General features: G+C 38.8%; 2 long non-coding RNA genes across 2 annotated transcripts in view; both read right to left on the bottom strand.

The window, feature by feature from the left end:
* Window positions 1-869: 869 nt before the first annotated feature.
* LOC128585644 (uncharacterized) lies at window positions 870-8,933 on the bottom strand. Its single transcript, XR_008380082.1, has 3 exons — window positions 7,123-8,933; window positions 5,188-5,269; window positions 870-2,211 (listed from the first exon to the last, which is right to left on the bottom strand). It is a non-coding gene; the product is annotated as an uncharacterized LOC128585644 (long non-coding RNA).
* A 116-nt stretch (window positions 8,934-9,049) lies between these two features.
* The window catches only part of LOC128585639 (uncharacterized), a 41,280-nt gene continuing 23,372 nt past the window's right edge, over window positions 9,050-26,957 (bottom strand). Inside the window, exons 5-6 of the long non-coding RNA XR_008380081.1 lie at window positions 26,711-26,828; window positions 9,050-9,461 (exon numbers count right to left, since the gene is read on the bottom strand). This is a non-coding gene — a long non-coding RNA (uncharacterized LOC128585639). The remainder of the gene's footprint in view (window positions 9,462-26,710; window positions 26,829-26,957) is intronic.

The raw sequence follows: 26,957 nt of genomic DNA, 5'->3' as shown, positions 1-26,957 counted from the left end.
CCATCCTGGCACTCTAATCTCAGACTTTCACACTTTAGAACTGTGAGAATGGTTGTTGTTTAAACCGCCCAGTCCATAGTGTTCTGCTTCATCAGCCCAAACTAAAACACTCAGTTTCTGCTTTTTTTAGCTCTAAAGTCAAAACATCATTCCTATATATTTCAAAGGAAGGTCGATGCTAACAGGAATAGAATAAAAATGAAAACTTGGGCTTGAAAGATGAAAAAAAGGGCTTGAATAAAAGATAGTTTTCTGTGATTTTGAGTAGAGGCTATTGTGATAGAATTTGTATCCTAGGAAGAAAATCTCCACATTAGAGCCAGCACTTGGCAACCTTCAATTGCTTCCTACTCTGAGGAAATGTTGGAGAGATATCTCCCAACCCTCAGCCCTGGGCTTTTTCCCCTAGGCCTTGGGGTAATCACAGACCACAGACCCAGCAAAGTCATCACTGTCTGCAACTAGGGACACCTCAAGAGTATGTGATCTTTGGCCGAAGGAATGTAGCCTACTTCCCTGTAAGAGCTGTATTATTACAAGGAAAAGAAATTTCTTTCTTCCTTATTTTCCCAAAAAGCTTTCAAAGTCTCCACCCAAAATAGAACAATATCATTTACCACAAGTGGTTATCACTGTCCTATGGATTGGTGTTTCAATAGAATTAATGGATCTGACTTAGAATTAAAAAGCGTAGTGTAAATGCACCTACCGCCCAGCTTTGCTCAGGTGATCACACTCTACTTCAGTAAAAATGAGTAATATTTTGCACTGAACTCTAGACATGAGATGGTGTTTAACTATGCTCTGTAAACCTTTTACGAAAGCAAACCACATGTGTTTATTCAGAACATTTTAAATGTGGGCAGAAATAAAATCCTAGACCCTTCGTTGGTACTACATCCATTTTAAGACAGTAAATACAAGAAGAGTACCTATAAACACTCCCTCTCTTAAATAATTCTGGCTTTAAATCTTGGTTTCTATTTTTCACTAAAATTTTGTGTTGTACGATGTGAAATGTAGGTCAAGTTGTTGGTAAGTGCCGGATAAAATCTGTTTATACCAAAAGTAAACGGTAAAATCCTCCCAGCCTGACATAGTTTAAAAATGTTACTTCTGCAAATATGGTATTCAGGGTATTCCCCCAATTCATTTAATTTTGAGCCATTCTTAACATAGACCTCTCTGGATACTGGATTTTAGTCACAATTTTATAGCTTTCACTTGAGGGAAAATTTTTAAGAATATCATGACCCTTTACAAAAAGAGCCTTTACTCCTGGAAACAACAATCGAAATCTTATTCCGGTTGTTTTGCTTTATGTCCAGTAAAGAAACAGAAAGAACCCACATGCCGGAGCAAGAAGTGTACTATGAATTAAATGTTTGCACCATCCCCAAATTCATTTGTTGAAATCCTGCCCCCAAGAGATGGAATGGATGTGGAGCCTTTGAGAGGTAATTAGATTTAGATATGGTCCTAAGGTTGGAGTCCCCACACTGGGCTTGGTGCCCTTATAAGAAGAGGGAGCGACCAGAGACCTCGCCTCTCCACCATGAGGACACATCAAAAAAGTAGCCATCTGCAAGCCATAAAGAAGGCTCTCACTAGAAACCAAGTCCTGCCAGCACCTTGAACTTGGACTTTCAGCCTTCAGAACTATGGGAAACAAATGTCTGTTCCCAATCTATGGCATTTTGTTACAGCAGCACAGCAGAGTAGGACAAGGCGAAACTCCAAAGTTGAAGACATGTCAGATACATAGAAACCACTGCAGCTTCAGGTGGAAATGCCCCTCAGAGGTGTCCAAACTTTTGACTTCTCTGTGCCACATTGGAAGAAGAAGAGTTGTCTTGGGTCACACAGTAAATATACAAGCACTAACAAAAGCTAATGAGCCACAAAAAGGTCCATGCATAATTTTCATGATATCCACCATCACATAAAGTCCTCACATAATCCACATGTGGCCTGCAGGTGCAGGTTAGATACTCCTATATGAACATACATTGCTTCCTTAGCAATGATTTTTAAACAATTTTATGTAATAAAACCTCAACATTGTAGCAGAAACAGAAAAAAACCAGCAGCAATACAAAAATCTTAGTTCTTTGAATCCCAGAAGAAATGTCCATCAAATTTTGGTCATCTGTGAGGAACTTCCAGGCCCTTCCACTTGACTTCTGCTTATTTTCCTATTTTGCATGCGTCCTAAAGAGAGGATTAAAAAATAAATAAATGTTGACTTCACCATTAAAAAAACATGCTTTGCAGTGTGTGACACACCTTTTGGGGGCAGGACACAATTATAAGAGAGACTTTACATAACAAAAGCAATCAACGTAACCTGGTTCTTTGTACCCTCAGTGAATCCCCAACAATTAAAAAAAATGCTTTGGTAAGAAGCAGTTTAAAACTCCCAGTAAAATGAGAAAATGTCACAAAATATATTGACATGATTGTGCCTGATATATAAAAAGCTGGCTCTGCTTGTAGCTATCCTGAAGTTTATAAAAATCATAAACTCCCACCATGTAAACTAAAAGTTCCTTCATCTGCTGCCTCTATGACCACCTCTCAGTCATGAACCAATGGGCCAGCAATTCCCTAAGCATCTAGAGCAGTGAGTGGAGAGGGAAAGCCAAAAGAGTTGGACTTTCACAAAGCCTCTGGAAATAAGTAAAAAATAAAACCGTGTGTATGTGTGTGTGTTCCATGTATGTTATACAGCCAAGTACTTCATAACCACACTTCCATCAATGACATAAACCTAGGTAAGAATGTGGTCCAGATGATACCAGAGCTAAAATACTCCTATCGTCTGGTGACTTTGTAGCCATTTTAATGTTGTAGCAGGATGAATGCATGGTGTGGTGATTCTGGTGTAAACAAACCTATGACACCACCAGTCCTATAAAAGTACAGCGCATACAATTATATATAGCACTTAATAATGATAATAAAGGACTATGTTACTGGTTTATATATCTACTACACTGTACCTCTTATCATTATTTCAGAGTGTACATCTAAAAAGCTTTAGGCAGGTCCATTAGGAGGTATTCAGAAGAAGGCATTGTTACCGTAGGAGGTGAAACTCCGTGGATGTTACCACCCCTATAGACCTGCCATTGGTACAAGATGTAGCAGTGGAAGACAGGGATGACGATCTTGACCCTGTGTGGACCTAGGCTAATTATCATGTGTGTTTGTGTCTTAGTTTTTAACAGAAAAGTATAAAAACTAAAAAAAAAAAAAAATTAACAGAAAGTATTTATAGAATAAAGATATAAAGAAAGAAATATTTTTGTACAGCTATACAATGTGTTTGAATTCTAAGTGCTATTACTGAAGAGCCAAAAGTTTTAAAAGTTTAAAAGTTTATAAAGTTAAAAAGTTGCAGTAAACCAAACTTAATTTATTATTGAAGAAAGAAAAACATTTTTTATTAATTTGGTATAGCCAGTGTACAGTGTTTATAAAGTCTACAGAACTGTAGAGCCATGTCCTAAGTCCTCCCACTCACTCACCACTTGCTCAATGATTCACCCAGATTAACTTTCATTCCTGTAAGCTCCATGCATGGTAAGCACCCTTCTATGGGTATACCATTTTTTATACTTTATACTGTATTTTTACTGTTCCTTTTTAGATTTTGTTGTGTTTAGATACTCAAATACTTACCATTGTTTTGCAGTTGCCTACAATACTCAGTATAGAAACGTGCTGTACAGGTTTGTAACCTGGGAGCAATAGACATCATACCATGTAGCCTGAGTGTGTAGTGGGCTATGCCACTAGTTTTATGTAAGGACACTCTGTGGTGTTCACATAGCGATGAAGTTTTCTACAAAGGCATTCTCAGCATGTATTTCCATTGCTAAGGGTCACATATATATCCAGCTTGTTTGAAGATACCTTTTGCTAATTAAACCCACCAAAATAAAGTAAGTTTTTATACAATGTCCAAGCAGATAGGTACACATGTAGTCATTTTGGAGAAAGGAATAAATTGCTTCATACCAAAGATTCCTCCTGTATAACATAAAAACTATCACAGCTCTTGACCATTAGAGTTTGTGAAATGGGATCAACCAAGAACTGTGGTGTGGTAGGAGAGTGTTCAAAGTAACTTGCCTAGATCCTGGAGCAGGCCCTCATCTGGCAAAGTACTCAGGTTTGAAGTCATCTTGACCTGAATCAAAGGCTACTTACATGGCAGTACTCTTGGGGGTTGCTGAAAGACAGAAATGTATCACTGAAAACTGAGCACGCACCACCATAAAACAAATACAGATAAACCACAGTGGAAGGCAATAAAAACATATCAAGCAAAAAGAGGTGCTGTTTAGGATTTTGTGAAGAAGACATAGATCTGAAGTTCACAGATGTATGAGGTATCCTCTGTAGGCTTTTCTGACCAAGGTGACCCTCTTTAATCTCCACACATTTATTCCTGTTGCAAGTAGGATCTTTCTTGTTCAATGACAACAAGTTTCTACCACAGTTCAGCTAGATCTGGTTCTAGGCCTGACTCTACTACCATGGCCTAGATCAACTAAAGTTTTCAATGAAGATGTTGCCAGTGCTTAGAAAATAGGTGGCCCAGTGGTGAGACTATAAGGAAGGAAAGATGAAAAAGTTACAGTATTTCTTTGCAGGCTTGGTCTAGGTTATGAGCCAAATAAATTGGAGGCCTCTAATTCAGAGAACAGGAAATGAAGGAAGTCTGTTCCTCTTAGAAAAACAGTATCACATCCTTCCTGTGCATACTTAAAAAACAAATATTTTACTTTCTTATGGTGATTTAAGTGCCCTTCCCTATATTCCTCTGGAAGAACTCTTACTATGAGCTGAGCCACACTCTCACCAATAAACCTCAGGACTCTGGCTGGCTGTTTTCTCAGGGTTTCAGCCTGGGTGGCCAGGGAGCAGGGCATCACTGGATTCCACACAGGAAAGGCTGTACCAAACCATGCCCCAAGACTGGGGCTTCCATTCTTTCAGTTTAGAAATGTTGTGGGCAGATCCCAAGTGGAGAAGCATCAAAGAACTACCCAGGGGTTGATCCTTATGAAACTGCCCTTTCTCTACCAGTTCAGTCTGAAAGGAGTGAAGTCAAACTTTGACAGAATGTACCAGGGATGTTAAATACAAGAGCACAAAGCTAGGTTCCCTGTTTCTCACCCTCTCAGAGCCACAAAGCATGGTCTCACGGAGTTCCAGCATTCCTTGGGTACCTTCTAGGAGCCGGGCACTGCATGAGGTGCTGAGGAAAGAGCAATGAAGAAGGATGGGGTGGGTCCCTAGCCTCAGGAAACTCACTATCTAAAAGATTTTCTCACATGCTTTTCCTTAACAGTTTTACAGTTTTAGCTCTTATATTTAGATGTATAGCCCATTTTGAGGTAATATGATAGGGCATAAAGGTTGAGATTCATTTCTTCTCCCACCAATTGCTCTAGTACCATCTGCTGAAACAAAAACACCTTTTCCCCCATTATATTGTTTTGATACCTCTTCTGAAAATCAGTTGTTGATTGGACACATATCCATGTTAATTTCTGGACTTTTTATTCTGTTCCATTGATTTATATGTCTCTCTTTTCATCAATACTAAGCCATCTTGATGACTGAAGCTCAATACTAAGACTTAAAATTAGGCCATGTAAGTCTTTCCATTTTGTTTGCCTCTTTGAAAATTGTTTTGTTTTTTTCTAGATGCGTTGTATTTCCATGGAATGAGCTTGTCCAAAAAAAGTCTGCTTATATTTTGTCAGTATTTTGAGTTAAATTTATAAGTCAGTTTGGGGAATTAACAACTTAACAATATTGACTATTTCCATATGTGAGCATACAAAATTCCTGTTGCGCCCCTGTACCTGTGTTCTCCATCTTTCTAGGTATTTTTCTGAGATTTTTAAGAATAATATCTTTAATAGACTCTGTCCATAGAACATGCAGTATTGAAGTCATAAATGATGTGTAACAAATGTCAAAAGTCAATGGTATTTACTTAAGAAATAAGAAATATTATTGGGTATTATAACAAATAACAGAAGATTTAGGTGATTGCATCTAAATTGTGCTGATAAGCTTTTTTGCTAACACTTGATACACTGTTAGGCCTTTATGTATCTCTTCTCTTTGGTTTGCATAACTATGTTGTCTAGTTTCACTTTTACTTGAAGGATATGTGCCTTCACTTTCAGTCTCTCACTCCCTGAAGTGGTCAATCCTCTGCTCTGACGTCAACTGTTTGCAAAATTTAATCCCTGGGTAGCAAAAAATGGTGAAACCTCAAGATTTCACATCTGGGTTTTTCCAACTAGAAATAAAAGAGTACACCTCTTTAGATGCACCTAAGTATGACATATGGTGAGGGTTAATATTCAACAATCTGTGGCCAGGCATATGGCTCATGCCTGTAATCCTAGCATTCTGGGAGGCCCAGGGCAGGTGAATTGCCTGAGCTAAGGAGTTCGAGACCAGCCTGAGAAAGAGCAAGACCTGGTCTCTACTAAAAATAGAAAAACTACCTCGGCATTGTGGCAGGCACCTGTAATCCCAGCTACTCAGGAGGCTGAGACAAGAGGATCTCTTGAGCCCAGGAGTTTGAGGTTGCTGTGAGCTATGACACCAGGACACTCTACCCAGGGCCCAAGTAAGACTCTGCCCCCCCCCAACCCCTCACCCAAAAAAAAGAAATTTAACAATCCATATAGCATAGACCCAAAATATCAGAAAGGATGCCTATCATAAACAACTCAGAGAGCAATTTTGTTGCAAACTAGCTGAACATGAACCCTATTCATAGACATTAGGATAAACTTGTTTGAGTGACTTCAACTGTTTCATCAGAAGAGGACTGAACACCAGTCACATTTTAATGTGTACAAAGTTGCTTATAACTTCCACACTTTCATTTTCAGAATTGCTAGCAGCCTCAGGCAGTTCCTTCCGCCTCCTAGTGCATTCTCCCCACACCCACACCTGTGTCACACCTCTTAATATTTCTCTCCACCAAATCCTAGAATTATAGGCTCTCTATGCTGAGAGGGGTCTTAGAAAATGCCCCTGCTTCACAATTGGGGAAACAGAGCCTAGAAACAAAATACTCACTCAACGTGCTGCACCACACAGTGCTCGGAACTCGAGCTTCCTGCCATCTGCAGCCTTTAGGAGCCGTCCCAGAACATGGCATCAGAGAAATCTGTGCAAACTATTATGTTGAGGTATCAATTATTATGGCATAGCACCACCTATTTTTTTTACTTTTGAATTGAGGAAGTAATAAATAGAAATTTATATTTTAAAATTTTCAAATAGCATAGATTATATGCAAGTGTCTCGCTCACTCCCCACACCTGACATACCTTTATGCTCAGCTTGCTGTTTACCTTTCTTCCCGGGCTTTTACACAAGGATAAGATCTTTGTACACGCAAGCATTTTATTTAGCCATTTCCATTAATATTTTGTTGTAAAATATTAGCATCTCAGAAATCAGGGCCAAACATATTGCATTCTTAAAACAGGGAATACTCTGGTGGTCAGTGATACCCTGTTTTTAAAACTTTTTAGTTGGCAAATAAAAATTGTACACTTGTGTGAGGTACAATATGACGTTTTGGTATCATGGGTGCATTGTAGAACGATTAAATTAAGCTCACTCACCTGATGTACTTACCATTTTGGTGGTGAAAACATTGAAAAATCTACTCTCAGCTCCAATCAGTATGCTACACGCAGATCATTTTATTTATTATTTATTTTTAGAGGTGGGCTCTCTCTCTGCCACCCAGGCTGGGGTGATACGATAGTGTGATGGTTGCTCACGGCATCCTCCAACTCTTGGGCTCTCCTTCTGCCTCAGGCTCTTAGATTGCTGAAATTACAAGTGTGAGCCACTGTGCCCCACCCAGATCCATTCACATTTAAGAATTCTTATATGTGAATTTGAAAAGCAAATTTCTACACAGAATTTTGTTTTTAAGGTGATTTTTTTAAGCAAGTATTACAATTACCTGTGTTTGGCAATTTGGGGTTTGCTTACCTGTTTGCTGGCTTCTCATATGGGAGACTGCCAGAGGCACCACAGTGTGCCAGACGATCTCTACTACCCACTCAGCGCCATCTCAGCATCACAAGGGAGACACCCATAAAAACATTTCCCATCGCCCCTTTTAACTATTATTCTGGGTTAAATTCTGTCAATGAAAAAAGAAGTCCCACAAGACTGAGAAGGCAACAGAGAAGGGGGAGCTAATTATTCTCTAGCAATTATAGCAACAAACCTGTGGGCTGATGGAAGAGGACAGGTGTTCATAGCAGTCACCAAGAAAGCTCCGAAAAATCACAGGCTGCCTAATGTGTAAAAAGCTTCACCAAGAGCAAGGTAACTAATGATTATTGGAAGGACAGAAATTCCAACCATTTCACTAGTCCCAGGTTTCATTCCTGGATCCTGTGGGTCCATCACCAGCCAGGTCCCATTGTCCGCTGCTCTGCCCCATCCCTCTTCAGATTTCCTTTTCCTAAGGTTTGTTTTGATTCAGCGTGCTTTCTCGAAGCACATTGAAACAGCCCTGTTAAGCCCCTTCTGGTATTTTCTTTAGGGATATCGCTAAGGACACTGTCTCCTCTATGATGATCAATTGAGAATTTTCTTTCAAAACAAATTGCCAAAGGAAATATTTGCATATTTAAAAAACTAGTAAGGATTAATTAACTATCAACTTTGGTTGTTAGGAAAATTACAGTCAAATTTTCATTCAATTTTCAGAAAGTCTGTGAGAGCATAATGGTTCATGTGTGTTTTATCTTCTTGGGTTTTTACTTTCTTACTAATTCATCCTTTCCCTGACCCATATTTTTTTTTTAAGACTAGTCAAGAGTAGCAGTGAGAAGGGGGAAAAGAGTAGAACAAGGAACAAGGAGTTCAATCTGTAACTGACTGTGAACAATCCTGTGAGATAACTCACTACCTTTGGACCAGCCCATAGTTTTTAATTTACTTCTATTTTTCCATTTTGTCAGTTTTATCTAGGTATTTTTTACTACCTCTCCTAATTAAATATATACTCCGGGTATAAATGTTTTACAATACATGTAGCCCAGATTTCCTCAGACCTCATCACCATGTAGGTATAGGTAGGGCAACTTGAACAACAGCTGACAGGTTGACTAATCTATCCGCTCATTGATTTGTGAAAGTCTTTGGGTCCCTGTATAACTTGCCATCTCTGCCCCCACCCAAATGTTTCTGGAAGTCCTCAGTGGGTGCTTCACTCAGTTTCACGTACATCTGTTCTCTATCATGTGAACATCATGGAAATGTATTTCTTTCCTCAAGTGTCAGACCCAGGTGGTGCTCCGGTCAGCAGGGCAGCTCACCTCTTTGTAGTTATTCAGGATCCTACATGGACTTCCAAGGTTATCCAGCGTTGAGAACCCAGTCAACTAAAGATGATGAAAAGCTTTTAAAAACATTTCTTGAAGACATAGAAAAACACATGTAGGAGATTTTATGAGTCAAGCCTAAAAGTGAAATACAGCATATATATTCACATTCCATTAAAAAGAACTTTAGTCACATGGCCCCACACAACAGTGAGGGAGGCTGGGAAATGTAGTGTGGTTGCATTCCAGGAAGAAGAGAAGAAGGGATTGGGGTACACAGCTAATGGTTTCCTCTAAAGTATATTTTCGTCTAGTCTTCTTGCTATTTTTTCCCCACAAAAATAGGATCATACTGAATTCTGCAATATTCACTTATTTACAATTATATTGAACTATTTTTCTATTGAAACTAGTAGTTGAACAACTACATACCTGCAGGAGAGAAAAACACATTTAAATTCAAGAATGGGGCAGAGTGGGTAGGGGAAGGGCATGTGGTAAACCCTCACCTATCAGACAATGTAGGGGTCTATCACACACCTGGTTGAAGGGCTTAACTGCAACTTGGGCTTTACGGAACACATGTAAACCATGTAACCTAATTGCATATACCCTTACATTACTCTGACATAAAAAATATGTATATAAATTATACTGAGCATTTTCCTATCATAAAATTGTCTTCAAAAAACAGTTTTCAAAAACTATGTATTTATTATTTCAGCTCATATAGACCAGAACTTAACATACCCACTCTCCTACTTTGGAGTACTTAGCTTCTTTCCAATTTTCAGTTTAATAAATGAAGCTGAAATTCAAATATTGTGTAAAATTTTTAGCAGCTTCTCCAAAACTTCCCTTAGGAAGGATTTTTACAAGTAGAATTATAGGGTCAAAGGATATATACAGGTGAAGAGGGTATGTTTTATTCCCACTCTACTTGGTTAGTGGGGGGAAAGGGTAAGCTAAGCTTGTTTAGTCACATTCTGGTATAGATGCGGGAGATTTCCTTTTCCAGAGATCATCCTTCTATGTGTCAAGGGCCCACCTTCTATCTCAGGGTATCTAAGACTATCCTAAGCCATTGAAAAGAGTCACAAAAGAATTGAACAAAATCTCTCTTGAACGATCACTGGGAAATATGCTGTCCTTACCTTAATATCTGGAATGGTCTCACCCATACCAATATGAAGGGCATTTATATGACAAGGAGTATAATTTTCAGAATGATAGAGACTTTATGGTTTTAAATATATGGGTCCTCAGCACAGGTTATCTATAATATTTACTAAGATGGATCACTGAATGGTCCACAGACACTGGCTTTGCTCCTAAGTGATTCCGTGATACTAGCAAAAATGTACTCACTCTAGTATTAACTAGAGCCCATTGCATTCCTACTCACAAAAATATCTCCAGATCCCAGCATCCCTTGACCCTGCCATATACATTTTTAAGCATTGTATAGGTCCAGTTTGAAAATTTCTTATCAGCAATGCTTGGGACCAGAAGTGTTTCAGATTTCAAAATTTTTTGAATTTTTGAATATTTACATTATACTTACTGGCTGAGCATCCCAAATTCAAAAATTCAAATCCAAAATGCTCCAGTGAGGATCTCAAAAAGTTTCAGATTTTAGAGCATTTCAGATTTTCAGATTTGGAATGCTCAACCTGTACTTGGTGTTTGTTTGTTTGTTTGTTTAGCAGGACCAGGCCAGTTTGAACCTGCCAAGCCAGGAAGACAAAACACACACAAACCATTATGCCCTCACAGAATTTCTGAAAATTGAATGAAAATTTGACTGTGATTTTCCTAACAACCAAAGGTGATAATTAATCCACTAATGTCTTAAATATGCAAATATTTGCTTTGGCAGTTAGTTCTGAAAGAAATTTCTCAATTGATCCTCATAGAGGAGACAGTGTCCTTACCGATACTCCTAAAGAACGTATCAGAAGGGGATTTATACTGCTGTTTCAAGATTAACTGTAAGACGGGGCCGGCACTTTAACCATTGAGCTACAGCTGCCCAGCCTCAACCTGTACTTGTAAGCTGCTTCAAACTCTTTATGCAAGGCAGTGATGTATAAATAAATAAATATGGAAAATTACATATTATAGGATAGGAGTTAGCACACTATAGCCTACCAACCAAATCTGGTTTGCAGCCTATTTTATTAGAATACAGGCACATGCATTCATGGCCATCTTGTCTGCGGCTGCTTCCTGTCACAACTGCAGAGTTGAGTATTTATGGCAGAGACTTTATGGTTTTGAATATTTGCTATTTGTCCCTTTATAGCAAACAGTTACTGACACCTACCCTACAATCTAGGCTAAAACTACCCAGCAAGTTACTGTATTCACATTCTCCCCCATTCACCTGCTGAGCTTGCTCAGCTCCGTGTAACTTTCTTACTTTCATTACAGACATCTTATGTTATATTCATGCATCTGATCTCTGTCACTTTAGATCATTTCCCCCACTTGCCATAATTAATTTTTAAATTTCGCTCCTCTCCTCATTCAATTTTGGTTCATAATTTATGTGCACGCACTATGTTTGGGTCACCCAAATTAACAAGGAATACGCGAAGTAGCATTTTTCTCTCTGAAAATGAAAGATGCAAGTACTTTCAAATGCTTGGGGAGCAGCACTATTGATATTTCTCTTTCTCTTTTCCCAAGTAAATATTATGCTGTGTCTGTGTGGCCATAGCCATTTCCATCACAAAAGACTCTGCAAACCCAGGATTACCTCATCCCCACAGAAACAAAGGGGAAAAGGAATTAGGCTGAAGGGAAAGCTAAAGTAAAACCATCCTCAGTGATTTCAAAGGGACTTAGAAATAACAAAGTATATTTCTTTCAAATAAATGTGCCCTTCTTTCAAAAGACTATTGTGGCAGCCCTAAAAATCACCATGAAATGCGAAGAAAGACAGAAAAGATCATTGAAATTAGAAATCAATTAGAGAAATTCTAAAATTTAACATATTTGCCTAAAGCAAATGAAATAGCCCAAGAGAAAACACACAGCTATTTAGAAAGTGCACATAAAATTGCAAGATACTTCTGTCTCCTGGTTAAACAGCTAGTTAATCACTGTTTTCCAACTGACGTAACAAGGATGTACTTGCGTGTATTATTTACAAGACCAAATACATGATTAATAAAAAGACAGTTTAAAACACCCTCTTTTAATGTTTTTGTTATACAAGTGGACCCAGATTTGTGATTAAAACTCGTCAGAGAAGCATGTGAAAGAGTGGTATGAATCATTACTGATTTCCTGCCTTGCCCCTTTCCAAATCCAAAGAAACTCATCCTTTTCCCCAACTGAAAACACATAAAAAGTTGACAGTTATAAAACCATGTAGGGGAAAAAAAAAGCAATTTGTTTTAAAAAAATTTGTTTTAATCTGTAATACAAAGCCTTCTTACCTAAATGCTAATATGTCACTTAAGTCCTTCCTGGAGGTATAAAAGTGATTCATAGTTTAATATAGTTAGAGATAATTTTAGAAAGAGCCCCTTTTGTTTAAATGAATGTGAAACCTTTTGCCAAGCCTTGAAACTGCTGCTTTCATTGGCATGTTGACTTTTAAAAGGTGAGATAGTCTTTGGTAGCTTTAACTAGTGTCTTTTATGGGGGGGAAAAAAAGGACTAAAGGGTCTCCAGAGACTTCTATCTACATTACTGTGGTCCTACTGTTTGATGAAATCTAAGGGTTGCTCAAGGAAAAAACAATTTTCGAAACTTCACATGGTGTTGAAAGACAGATCTATTTTCAAGTCTTCATATTCAGGAGTCCTTCCCAAACTAACATTCATCCTTTTGCTTCTTTTCTTTCTGCTGTGTACTCTGAGAATTGGGTATTGAATTCATTTTCTCCCTCCATTTCCAGCCCCATCTCTACATATCCTTTATAAAGTATAAACAATACCATCTTTGGGCAAAAATGTGAAGAAAATGTCTGTTTGGGGGCCTCTCTGATCTTCTCTTTCCTTATCTCCTCCTTTAATTTTGCTCCTATCTTCCGGGAATCTAGTACCACATGCTGGGCCCTGTAATAGTTAACCCGATGCTGCTTAATGCATACCCAAAACTTAGTGACTTAAAACAATCAACATTTATTATTTCACACAGTTTCTGTGGGCTAAGAATTTGGATGTGACTTAAGGAGTTGGTGCTGCCTCAGGGTCTTTTCTGAGGTTAAAGTCAAGAGTCAGCTGGGGTTACAGTTTCACTGGGGCTGGAGAATCCTCTTCCAACATGACTCACTCACATACCTGGCCCATTAGTGCTGGTTGCTGGCAGGAAGCCTTAATTCTTCACCCCAAGAAACTCTCTAAAGGGTTGCTTGGGCTTCCTCGTTTTATGGCAGCTGGCTTCTCCCAGAATGATTGACCTGGTGGGTGTCCCAGAGTGAGTAAGGCAGAAGATTCAATGTCTTCTGTGACCTAAGCTTGGATGTCACAACTGTGAGCAATTTGCACAATGTCTTATGGTTGGCACGGGTGACCCTTAATCAAAGTGGGTGGGAACAGCACAGAATGTGACCCACAGGAAGTGGGATCATCAGAAGCCACCTCAGACCCTGACTACCCGAGGTCTTCCACACCAGCCCGCTTGTACATGTCCTGGTGCTCTTCTCCAGATGGTCTCTCTAACAACAATTCTCTTGGTTCCCTATTCTTTACTGAGGATAGCTTTGATGATCTGATGAGTTAATGTTGGGGGGGGGGGGTGCGAAAGTGTAGCTTCTAGAAGATATTCATCCAAAAATGAAAGAGCCAAAGCCTTGAGTGAGCAGTAATTCTCCCGAAGGAAACATCAGGGATGCAACCACCAGATGGGGAACGGATCCTTGAAAAATCTCACCACGTAGCCATATACATGCTTCAACAGTTCCTAGTCTGAGTTTGTAGGGACAATATGGACAATGGGATGATTCTAGTCATACGAGTTGTTACTTCATCTCTCTGGCTAGTCCCTGTGCACACTTGTGGGCCCTCAGAACCTGGCAGAGTAAGCATTCAATAAATACTAGTTGAATGAAAGAAGGAAGAGCCAGACGGACCTGATTTCTGAGTAAATGATAGTACTGATGTACCTGCACACCTGCTTTACAGAAACTCAAGAGGAATATCTTCAATGAATAACAGCAGGGGAAAGACAAAAGAAAAATCATTTGACAGACTTTAAATCAATACAACACACTTACTACTAGAAAAGAACAATTATTAATAGAAGCAGAATTCTCTGAGATTAAAACCAGGAATAGGATGACTTCATTCAAGTTATGTCTTTGAGATTAAAAATAAAAGCATTACAAGCAGTGATTGTCAGAGACTAACAATACGAATTTCATTTACAGAGCACCTAACTTGGGCCATGTGCTTCACATACCTTCTCAATACCTCTTTCAACAACCCTGCAGGACACATCAACATTAGGAACCTCATTGGAAAAGGCAAAACAGCTATGAACAGCAAATGGCTAGTTAGAGACAGGGAACAGGTATTCAAACCCGGGTTTATCTGACTCCAAAGCACAAACTTTTTCTCATATGCTCTGCTGACTAACCTATTGCCTTTATTAAAAAACGAAGCAGACTCTTTGATTATTACTGATGGCAATCTAGGGACCTCCTTGGCTCCTTCCATCCTGTTCTCAGATTGGCTCAGTGCCCAGTGGGCAGGCCAGGGACTCAGTGTGGTTCCTCCCTGACCACACAACTTCCTTGGAAAATATGAAAATAATATAATTGGGTTAAGGCTCCCCTCAGCACTGAAGTCTGTAAACTGGTGATGTGTACAATGTGGTTGCAGTAAGGTAGAAAGAGAAGAATAAAATATTTATATTTCTTTAAAAATAGTAAATTAACTTTACTTCCCTCTCTATCAGATGCACTCACATAGTTGATTTTTCTGTGTACCACAATTTTTTTATTTGGGAGTAATGTTCATCTCTGTACATGAATTCTAAGATGTAATCAAGGATTTTAATGAAAAAAGGAAGAAAAGGAAATTATCCTCCACGTTCACATAGGGCCACCAAGCACACAACCTCCAAAGAAAACAATCATCTTTGAACTATGTTAGAGTTTTAAGAATGTTGGAGACAATGTGCTGAAGACCATCCTCTGATCGCTCAGTGCTAAATGGCATCGAAGTCCTTAAGAGAGATGAAAGAAAAGAAGTGAAGACATTCTCCTCAAGTGGGTTGCCAATAAACTTGCAAACGATTTGATCTTTTCCGAAAGTCAGTAAGAAATAGTAGCTTTTTTATGTCTTAAAATTTTATAACAACCTTCTAAAAGTATTTTCATTCTTTTCTTTGTATGTAATTGAGAACTTGTCTTACAACTCAGGTTATCTAGAATTTTTAGTAGGGTCTAACATTTCAGCTTTATCCCGGCATCGTGGAGGATGCAAAGAAGTCTAAAATTTGTCTCGTTCTTGTTACAACAGTGGTTGTGAAATTTGAGCATGCATCTGAATCATCTGGAAAACTTGTTAATTAAAATACAGAATGCTGGGCCTTAACCCTGGAATTTCTGAGTCAGCAGATCTCAGGCGGAGCCTAAAAAATTATAGTTCTAACAAATTCTCAGATGATACTGAAGCTATATCACCCAGAGCTCACACTAGAGAATCACTGCTGTACAACTAAGTCTCTAGCCCAGGTGCAGAAGCAGGACAAAAACACCTGTGAAGGGAAGGAAATGAACACAGCAAAATAATATCAGACATGAGCTCAGGCAGAAAAGCAGTGTAAGAACCTAAGGAGGGAGTGATTCCACAGGCAGGAGTTGTTAAGGAAGGAAGTGACAAGTGGGTTGGCTCCCCGGGAGCAAATAGGAGGAAGAGGCAGATGGGAACTGAACACGGGTTGTGTTTCACAATGCAACCAGCCCACTTGGAGGTGAGCTTCTCCACCAGCCAGTGGGATCTGAGTATTTGAATAAATACACTGGGGCCAGTGAGTACAGAGAACCATGGAATGCAGACTAAAGAATCTGTGAGTTTTAGGAACCACCAAAGGCTTTACTGTGGTGAAAGAGTGTTCATTTTTAAGAAGACTTAATGATGGCTTTTGTGAGGATTAAAAGGCAACAACATACCCATTTGATTGATGGAGGGAGAGATTAGAGGAAGAGAAGGTGCTGGTTAGATGGCAAATGCTGTGAGCGAGGACTGAAGTGACAAAAGCCTAATGGAAATCAAGAGAAAGAGAAGGACCCAAGAGATAGAGAACTTAGAGATGCACCTGATTTAAAAACAAAAAAAAAAGACCAGTGCTAAGGAGAGAGAAAGGAGTCTAAGTTGACTGAGGTTTTGAACCAAATGAATAGGAGAAAAAATATAGGAAAACATTTCATTCTATTGGACCACGTCCAAGTATTTCTGCTGACAATATAATACCAGAAGGTACTGACTTTTAGGGAGGAATGAGAGAGTCTATTTTGGCAAGTTTCAAACTTTCCCTAATCTTACAGGGTCAGAATTTCAAGTCTGAATCTCATTTGTGTCCAAACCCATTTAAACTCTTTAATAAGTGATTTCCTGTTTTAAGGAGGGAAAAAAATGTATATTTTTTAAATTATTCAAAGGGCTTAAATATTTCTTAGACATCAAACAACTCTTAAGAAATAATATTTTGATGATTTAAGTAAAATTAATCAAAAACATGTGGATTGAATTTCCTTTCAAATACACATCATGTTTAGAAAGTAAGGGTAAGACTGGCCTCACAGAATGAGTTTGCTCTTCCTTCAAACTCAAAATGGCTGAAAACCTCTTCAAGCACTAAAAATACAGCCAAACTTGTCCTACCCTCGTTTCTGTGCTATTGAATATCAGAATCTTTCAGCCATTTTACCTTTTTAGTCAATGAATCATGACATTGGTTTCCACAAGATATAATATTTATGGACTGTTTTGACATGTATATCTGCAAAGTAGGGGCACACAGTTGAATCAGTTGAAAGTTCTGATTAGAGATTATACACACACCCAAGATCACCCATGGCTGACATTAACCTATGATTGTGGTTTTCACATTTGGCAAGAGAGATTGCTCTCAATAAATCCTTCTCCCTGAGGAGCTACAGGGAAGCTCACTAGCTTACTGCTATAGCTGTGGCCCACAGAGCATGCTCACCACCAACCAAAATACACACAGAGAGAGAGAGCAGCAGCAGAAACAAGATATATGGTTTTACTGTCATACTCATTGGACTTTCTGATTTTCCTTCAATACAAATTCCATTACCCTCTTCCTAAACCTTAGCATGCCCCAAACCCCATCTTCCCATACTCCAGATTTCCACCTCCCTGATCCTTGCCTTGCACACCCTGCTGCTCCTCTGCAAAAGATATCATAAAGAACTATTCATCAGATAAACAAATCCACAATTTCTTCACACCTGAGGAATAGAAGAAACTTTATGGGTCGCTTAGTTCAGCCCCCTTGTTATCAGCCAAGTGAAGGGAGCTCCCCTATGCATCACAGCTGGTCGGTGGCCAAGCCAGGATTAGAGTGCAAGTCTCCTGATTTCCTATCCAAGTTTGGTTTTTGGATTTTGGGGGGGGGGGGGGCAGATTAGGGATTAGGGGTTTTTTTGGGGGGGGCGGATTAGGAATCACACCACACTATCTCTCACACACCTGCTTTTTACAAGTGACCACATTACTCCCAAGTGGCTGTCCTTTCCTTGAAAGGAGTCATTTCCCTACCTGATTGCTCCTCATTTTCTCTCAACTTGCTGCAAAACTATCCCAGCTGAAACATCCATGGTCTGTCTTCCTAAAGAACACTGTGGGCAGGAGAGGTAAGAAAAGCACTTCCATGTTGTTCATATCACACTTCATGATTTACCCAAATAATACTTGAGGCGGATTTCTTCCACACAATCACGCCCAGTTTAGGCCAGTGATTTGCAACCAGGGGTGATTTTTTGCTCCACCTATCTCTAGAGACATTTGTCGATGTCTGAAGACATGTTTTATCTTTGCAACTTGGGCATCCGACTGGCATCTAGTGGGTAGAGGCCAGGAGTGCTGCTGAACTCCCACAATGTATAGGATAGCTCCCTACAACAAAGAGTTATCTGGCCCCAAAAGAGCCAGATTTGGGTCTATGTTTTAGGAGAGGGAGCTGCTGCAAACATCTATTTAAGAATTTCAACATATCTCTAGGTTTGAGGATAATAGCTCCAGGAGTCCTCAAACTTTTTAAACAGGGGGCCAGTTCACTGTCCCTCAGACTGTTGGAGGGCCGGACTATAGTTTAAAAAACAAAACTATGAACAAATTCCTATGCACACTGCACATATCTTATTTTGAAGTAAAAAAACAAAACGGGAACAAATATAATCACACGGCCGCATGTGGCCCGCGGGCCATAGTTTGAGGGCCCTTGATAGACCTTCTGTCTTAGAGCAGACATTGTACTCAGTGCTGCTGCCAGATTTACAATCTGATCATCTTCCGACCTTGATATTAGAAACAGAGAATGCTGTAATCCTACAAGGTTCTAGACAGGAAAGATAAATCTTCAGTCAGATATGTTCTTGAGTATGCCACATTACAGACAAATAAAATACTAAACCCACTGGAAGCCATGATGTGCCTCGCCCATTCTTGGGATCAGCAACAGCTATTGGACCTGGTAGAGAACATTCAAAAGATGAATGCAGTGTCAGTGCCCTGGAGCCGTCCAAGAACAACTGCACAGGCATCTGTAAAGAATGCTTTGCAAAGTGAAAAATGGCCACGTGGTTTCTTGTGTTATTGTTGTTGTTGTTGTGCCAAGTGAAAAGCAAACGATGTTTTAAATATTTCAAGGAAGAAAAATCTCCCTTTGATACTACATCTTATTCACTTTCACCAAAATGTCATCTTGTTAGGCTGGGTGCTATCTGGGACATCTCAAAAGCTTCTTTTATCAGTGTTATTTCTACTTTGAACACATTCCCTTAATTTAAGTCAGTATGACTGGTTTGTATTAAAATATTGGAAAGGTTCTTAGGTTTCAGACTGATAGTAAATCCATAAAAAAGCAAATGGCTTTTCCATTTCCGGGAAATCTAATGAAATATGGGGGAAACAAATGTGCTCTGGTGTGGAATATAATGGAATAATATTGAAGAATAAATATTGGCTTTCTGTTTTTTGATAAGCTCTTTGAACTCTGGAGAATGTGAGAAAAATATCTTCCCAAGCTAGGGATCTGGGAACAGGAAGGTAAGGAATGACAAAGGCTCTCTCAAAACTACTCCAGGTTCTCCACACTGTAGAAACCTAAATTGAATTAGAAAAGACCTCCCCTACAGGCTTGGGAAATATAACTCTCTTCCAGGTGGCAAATTTTGTATGCAAAGGGTTTTCTCACTGCATAATACCTACCAGAATCCTCAAAGTGAGAAAAAATACATGCCTGGGGCTTTTATCTCCTTCTCAGCTCCTCCCCCACAACCACCATTGCACACTCAGGATGACTTGGTAATGGTGGATACCGCCACAAGATGGCGGTCATAGTTTATCTTTATCTTCAGTGTCTTTCTTAACAAAATACCTGTGATCTTCAGGCGTGATGTCAAGGGGGTCTTTGTGGGGGTATGTGTGGTGTTATGGTGCCCCATAATCTGTACTGGTGTCTTTCTTTCCACCCTATACACAATCTAAACAAAAATAAGGTATTTGCTATGCAAACACAGCTTCAAGGCAAGTTTTCTCCCAACCACAGTGCTCCCTATAAACCCATCCTTTAACTGGAATTCAATGGCCACGGATAGAATTTATATTTTTACCAAAAATCCTATCACTATGACCCTCAATTTACAAGCTATTGATGAACTATCACATTTCATGGATTATCGTATGTCCCACATGCTCCCCCTGCCTTCAGGTGTCTTATTTAGCACAGTCAGAAAGGCAGGAAGAAGGCCTCTTCTCCTCTGTAGTTACCTGATCAATAACCCTGACCACCCCATCTCTCCTTTCTAGCCTGTTTAAGTAGGATTGGGCTTCAAAAGAAACAAGACTACCTATTCTTCTGCCAGCCTAAATCCATGGGAACATCACTCTTAGTAAATTTGAACCACCTGTCCTGCTTTCTACTTGGAGAATTAATTATCAGTGACTTTTGTATGAGTATGTTGAGTTTTCTAATTTTCATCAAAATATACAAACATCTGTCCTCTTCCAGGACATTACTTTCTAGCCTACTAATTTACTCAGGTCTCTATAGTTCTAGTAAAATTACACTGAGGTTTTTAATTACCTCCCTGATGTAATTGGCAAATAGAGATTTCATGACTGTAAGCCTCTCCAGTTGAAGTGTACCCTGCCTATGTAACATCAAGGTCACATCATTCTAGTCTTTACTCACAATGTGTGGCTTGCTGAGTATTTGTGTCTATGTGGCTCCATGTATAGTTGAATATGGGTGCTTAAATGTATACAGTAGTGGTCAGGGTAGCTGACAAAGGGCTCTGATCCAGGTAAGTAAGAGAATCATTGCAATTAAAAATACAGTAAAGAAACAATATTAAAACATCCAAATTATGTGAGTCTTTGTTCTTAGTTTGCAGGCCTTCAGAACTAGTGGTATAATTTCTGACTTCGAAGTACTCACCTTGGCCATCTGGTGATTGAAGTGATATTTAGTAATAAGGTATGCACCACTTTTTCTAGGATGAGTTTGCAAACTTAATTGTCCAGCCGAGTGTGTGTGCGTGAGTGCTAATGTATGTATGTGTGCATGTATAAATACATGAAAAGAAGCTCATCTACACACTATATCAGGGAAAGGCAAACCAAAATTATATAACATTTTTTAATCATCAGACATTTTTTAATTTAAATAATTATTTAAATTTTAAGTCCTGACAAATAGAAACAAGCATACTCAAATAGCATCAATTGTTCCAATTGGACAATATCTGCCCAAACTTAAAATGTGCAAACTCTTTGATCTAGCAATTCCACTTTAACACATGTGGGAGAAAAACTTGACATGTGCACAAAACCAGGGGGATTGATAAAGTATGGTTTGTCATTGAAAGAAATTGAGAAAGCAAATGTCCATAATAGAGAAATAGTAGCTAAATGATAGCATAGCCATATTATAAAGCACTGAGGACCATCATAAAGAATGAAGTAGACTTTTTACACATTTTGAAAGTCTTCTGAGTCTTGTTAAGGAGAAGAACAAGAAGAAGAATAAGAAAGACATGATCCTATTTTCTTTTTCTTTTTCCTTTTTTATATACATGTACATGTGTGTCAAGTAGACTTTATTAAGGAATGCCTAAGGTTGAACACAGAGGAAGGGGTCATTGTAGTGACTTGAATGATTTGCAGCTAAATATGCTCTCCTTTTCCTTATGAGTACTACTAGAATGTTTTCACTGACCACTCTACCTGAGTAGCAGCCCCATCCTTATGCTTTCTTAGTGGTTTTTCTCTGTTTCCCATTTTGCTTAAAAAATAATAATGTAAGCACATGTACATATATACATGTACAATGCAATTATCTTTTTATTTTGCTTATTTTTCTTTCATTTTTTTAATTAGATGATTATGACCCACCTTGCACATTAGATTCCTTCAGCTTGTAATGGTGACTTGGAAAACTCAATAATGGCTAATTAAATGAAAGGATAAGTTAACAAAAACAGGCTCCCATTTTTTTCTTGACTGCCAGAATCTCCCAAGGTGTTTGCTGGAGATGAGTTTTACACCTCAGCCATAGGAGAAAAGAAAAAGGTATCTGTATTTTAATAAGAAATTATGAAAGAAAGGAATTTGGCATGGGGTTTTGTTTGTGACACATGCTCAATAAAATATTTACTGAATAAATGACAAATCTCTGGTTCTAGAATTGGTATGAAAGAGATTGATTCTTTCCAGTATCTTAAAAATAATTATTGGCTGGGCACAGTGGCTCATTCCTATAATCCCAGATCTTTGGGAGGCCAAGACAGGAGAACTGCTTTAGGCCAGAAGTTCAAGATGAGCCTAAACAACATAGCAAGACCTCGTCACTACAAAAATAAAAAAACAAAAATTAGCTCAGCATGGTGGCATGTGCTTGTAGTCCCACCTATTCATGAGTCTAAGGCAGGAGAATCATTTCAGCCAAGAACTTGGAGTCTGTAGGGAGCTATGATTGTGCCACTGTACTCCAGCCTGGGTAACAGAGTAACAGAGTAAGACCCTATCTAAAAAATATATATATATATATATATATATATATAGGGAGAGAGAGAGAACCATTCACAAAGACATATTTTCAAAAGCAAAAAAAGTGCTTATGATGCCTTTCTCTCTTATCTTCTTTTATTGCTCCAAAATATACATATACATTTTTATTTTAGATTCTAGCCATATAGATGTTTGAATAAATACAAATAAAAAACAAACAGCTCTCCGTACCCTTACTTCCACTCTCTTCCCAGAGGACACCACCATTCAATTAGGTGTATACTTCCTCCAGCACGCCCATATGTATTCACAACTACGTATGCACATGCCTCACTTTTTGTTCCTATTGTCCTGATCTGCAAGGGGAAGTCCTACCTAAGGAAGTGACTAAAGAAATGATCTAAATTGTTGGAGGACTGGTGTTGATGCAGTGTGTTATTTGAATAACTCATGATAACTGATATCTGCACATGCAGGAATCTTGCAAAGCAAGGACTACTTGTCTATATGATCTCTCACTAACCTCTTGGAAAATAGGGTTCTGCTGCACTCATCTCCAGTGCACTAGCATTTCACATGCTAATGAAACAGTATTTCATAGTGGATAGGGACATACCAGTGTGGAGATAGGAGCTTTGATTAATGGAAACTTTCAGAGTTGGCAGTAGGGGAAACGGAGTCAGAGAGAAATTTGGAAGAAGAGAGAGAAACATGACTAGAGCTAGGAGACCAGTTACGCAATGCATATGCAAGCAAAAGAAGATGTCAGGTAGGGGTAAATATATAGAAAAGAAGACAGACCATGAGGGCTTTTTGGCAAGCAAAGTAGAAAGAATTTTGGAATTTGGTGAGGAATTGTGTAGAAAAAGGGAGCGTCAGAGATGAAGCCTAGGTTGCTAGCCTTGTTGCCTTCCCCTGAGCCGTGGAACACTGGGAGGAGAATCAGGTGTGGTGAACAGGCAATAGAGCTCTGAGGTCCATCTTCAACAGGTTAAGATTGAATGGTCTTTAAAATAGCCAATGAGAAATATTGAGTAGGAGCTCAGAAGAACCATCTAGGCCAGAAATGTAAGTAGAAGAATCTAACTATAGAAAGTGATGTTAAGTAGTACAGATGGGTACTGAATAAAACAGAAATCAGTATTTAAACCTCAGGAAATTATATACCAAAATGAAGACCCCAAAAGTAGCCCTCTCTGACTTTTTTCTGCCTTCTTGTCTCACACTCTTCATTCTCCCTGAGGCTACTCCTAGAAACTAGAATCTCTTTTCTTCAAGATGGGCCATAGAAACCAAAACCTGTATTCCCTAAAGCCAGCCGTAAACCCTAAAATATAACTCTAACTCTCCCCTCAACTTCCTGTGTAAAGACTGGCTATGAAGAAAGTATCTGACCTATGTTTTTTGACTGTGTGTTATAAGATCCCCATTCCAGAGAGGGTCATTCCCCAGACCAAGAAAGAAGGAATGCCTGCTCGGCAAGGCCAAGCAGAGTCTAGAAAGACAGGCCTTGCTGAGTTTCTCCACTGAGTCCGATCATATCCTTTTTGTTCAATCACACTTCCACGGCTATCCATACTTTATAGAACCTAAGTATAAAATTGGACAGTTTTCCCTGTATCCTTGGGTCTTCATGACAAAGGCTCTCGTGTTACATAAAACTATGATTAAATAAATCTGTATACCTTTTCTCCTATTAATTTGCCTTTTCTCAGTCATTTTCAATGACCTTTCAGACAGTGATGGAGAAGTTTACCCTTGGTCCCAACAGTGCCAGTGACAAAATTTACCCAGTTTTGACAAGACTAGATCTGATAACCATAAAGTCCACTGAGATTAAGCCCAACTGCCCTCTAGTGGAATTCAAACCATTTTAACAGCCTGCAACAAGAAATAGATTCTGCTGATTTTTACCTGACTGTGAGCAGAAATACTGTAGGCTTTCTATGGGAAAAAATGTACCTCAAGGCAAGAGACCTCTCTCTGTAAGGCTCTCAATAAAATGAGATTTCCATATTAATAGAATTTTTTTAAATAAAGCAAATATCAATAGCTGTGATTTTGAAATACCAACCTATGGTCCCTTTTCCACAATTCAAAGATCCCAAAGTTTCTAAAAACCAGAAGATTTTTTAAAAACTCATTTGGTGGCAAAAACTAACTTGATCTGCACTCATTTGATGGCAAAATCTGACTTGAATTTCCACGAGTCTATTTATATTTTTCATTTTAAACCCTCCCCTCCCCCCACTTAAAGTAAATATCACACATTTCATTGCAAAAACTTGATTGACTCTGGATGTTGGTCCAGACAGAAAGGAGGGTGTTAATAATACATAATATGTGCATTTTGTTGCCTTTCTAAAACTCTAAAACATAAAATCTGAAATTTCTGAAGTATCTCAGATCTAAACCTTGTAAGTCTCAATTGTCCCTGAGATTTTTAGCTAATGAATCAGGCAGATTACCAATGGCAGAAAATATCCCACTATTTAAATTTTTAATCATAGGGATGTTTTAAGAAGGAAACTTTAAACAAAACATATACAGGCTCAAGTTATATAAGAGTCAAGAGTAATGCAATAAGAATCTTAGCAAAAGGTACAGTACCAAAATTTGACTATTCCAGAATTAGCCATTAAATGAGGTGTGCCACTGTCCTGATAAGGTGTGCCCACACGTACATGTACATGTGTGTACTTATGAGCAGGAGATAGGCATAACCTATATATGTCTTCACTCTCGCAGAGTTTCAAGGCAAGGCAAGGGGTCTCCTGGCTTTCAAGTTTCCAGAAAATGTAATACAACACAGTGTACAGTACAGTGGAATTAGTAAGAGCCTACATGCTATTATCTGGTTCTCTTCTTCATATAAATTCTTTTAAAAACAAAAAAAAATTTTTTTTTTTTTTGAGATAGAGTCTCACTTTGTTGCCCTTGATAGAGTGCCAAAGTATCATAGCTCACAGCAACCTCGAACTCTTGGGCTCAAGTAATCCTCTTGCCTCAGCTGCCCCAGTAGGTGGGCCTACAGGTACCTGCCACAATCTCAGCTAATTTTCCTATTTTTAGTAAAGATATGGTCTCATTCTTCCTCTAGCGGATCTCGAACGCCTGAGCTCAAGCAATCCACCCACCTCAGCCTCCCAGAGTGATAGGATTACAGGCATGAGCGACCCCACCTGGCCTAAGTCTTTCAAAATTGAAATCAAAAAAATCTAGATGAAGATTATATACAATGATTTTCCCTTAAAAAGTACATAGTAAGTATAGTAATAATATTTTCCACTAAAACCACGCAAAGGAAAAACCACTGAGTGCTCTGAAAGGCCCTGAACTTACATGAAAAAAAAATCTATGACAGTTTCATTTCTTGACCTCTTCTAATGGTTTCATGGCCCAGTATAAAAATATTGTCAAAACTTTTCATTTTATCTGTGTGTACTAAAAACTGACTGGTGTAACGTGTGACATCATCTCCCAAAAAGCAGTACCTTAAATTTATTCAGCATTGGAGACTTTTATGTGATGTTTACTCATTCATTCAACCTATATTTATTGTGTAGCTATTGGGCACCAAGCATTGTTCAAGATATAGTGAACAAGAAAAAGCCCTCCAAATTCATGTGCAGGATAAAGAAGCCAAGTAACATTATTCCCATTCCACAGATACAGAAACAATAAAAATAGTAGGAGCAGAAGCAAATCTCTACCCACTAACCCAGGTCATTTCTCGTGACCAAAGCGACCTCAAAGTAAAGGTCTAGAACAGTTGAAGAGGTCAGCAAAGGAGAAAAATCATGGAACCAGCCAGAACATAAGTATCTCAGCCTCAGAGTGAGAAGAATAACACAATGGCTCCAAAGAAGCCAAAGAAGGGAATTGGGGGGAGGACTGTGACTCCAAAGCCAGACACATCAAAATCCAAATCTACAATATTTTTAAATCTTTTACTAGAATAGAAAGGGTGGCAGTATTCATCTATGGCTAGTATATTTATTATGACTTTCCTCTAGGATTGCCTTAAGATGAACATTCAAGAAGGCTCTTCTACTAAAAAGTAGAAAGTAATCCCAAGAACAACGATACCTTGATTTCATAGAGTTCCTTTTTTCTTGCCAAGAACCTCAGAGTACTTTGCGAGTGAACTAGATTTCCAGTGAGCAGCAGCTACATAGGAGATGTTTCCACTGTCTCTTGGAATTTCCTAAAGAAAGATAAAGGCAATGAAAGGGTCACCAAAGGCCACAGACACATTGTGTAAAGTCTGTATTCAGGCATATTTTATAGATAGGTATGGTAAGAGTTAGAGATATTATAGTTTCCTGAGCTTTTG

This window comes from Nycticebus coucang, chromosome 1 (genome assembly GCF_027406575.1).
Source record: "Nycticebus coucang isolate mNycCou1 chromosome 1, mNycCou1.pri, whole genome shotgun sequence".
In the NCBI taxonomy this organism is placed as follows: Eukaryota; Metazoa; Chordata; class Mammalia; order Primates; family Lorisidae; genus Nycticebus; species Nycticebus coucang.
This window is presented reverse-complemented; position numbering and strand designations above follow the sequence as displayed.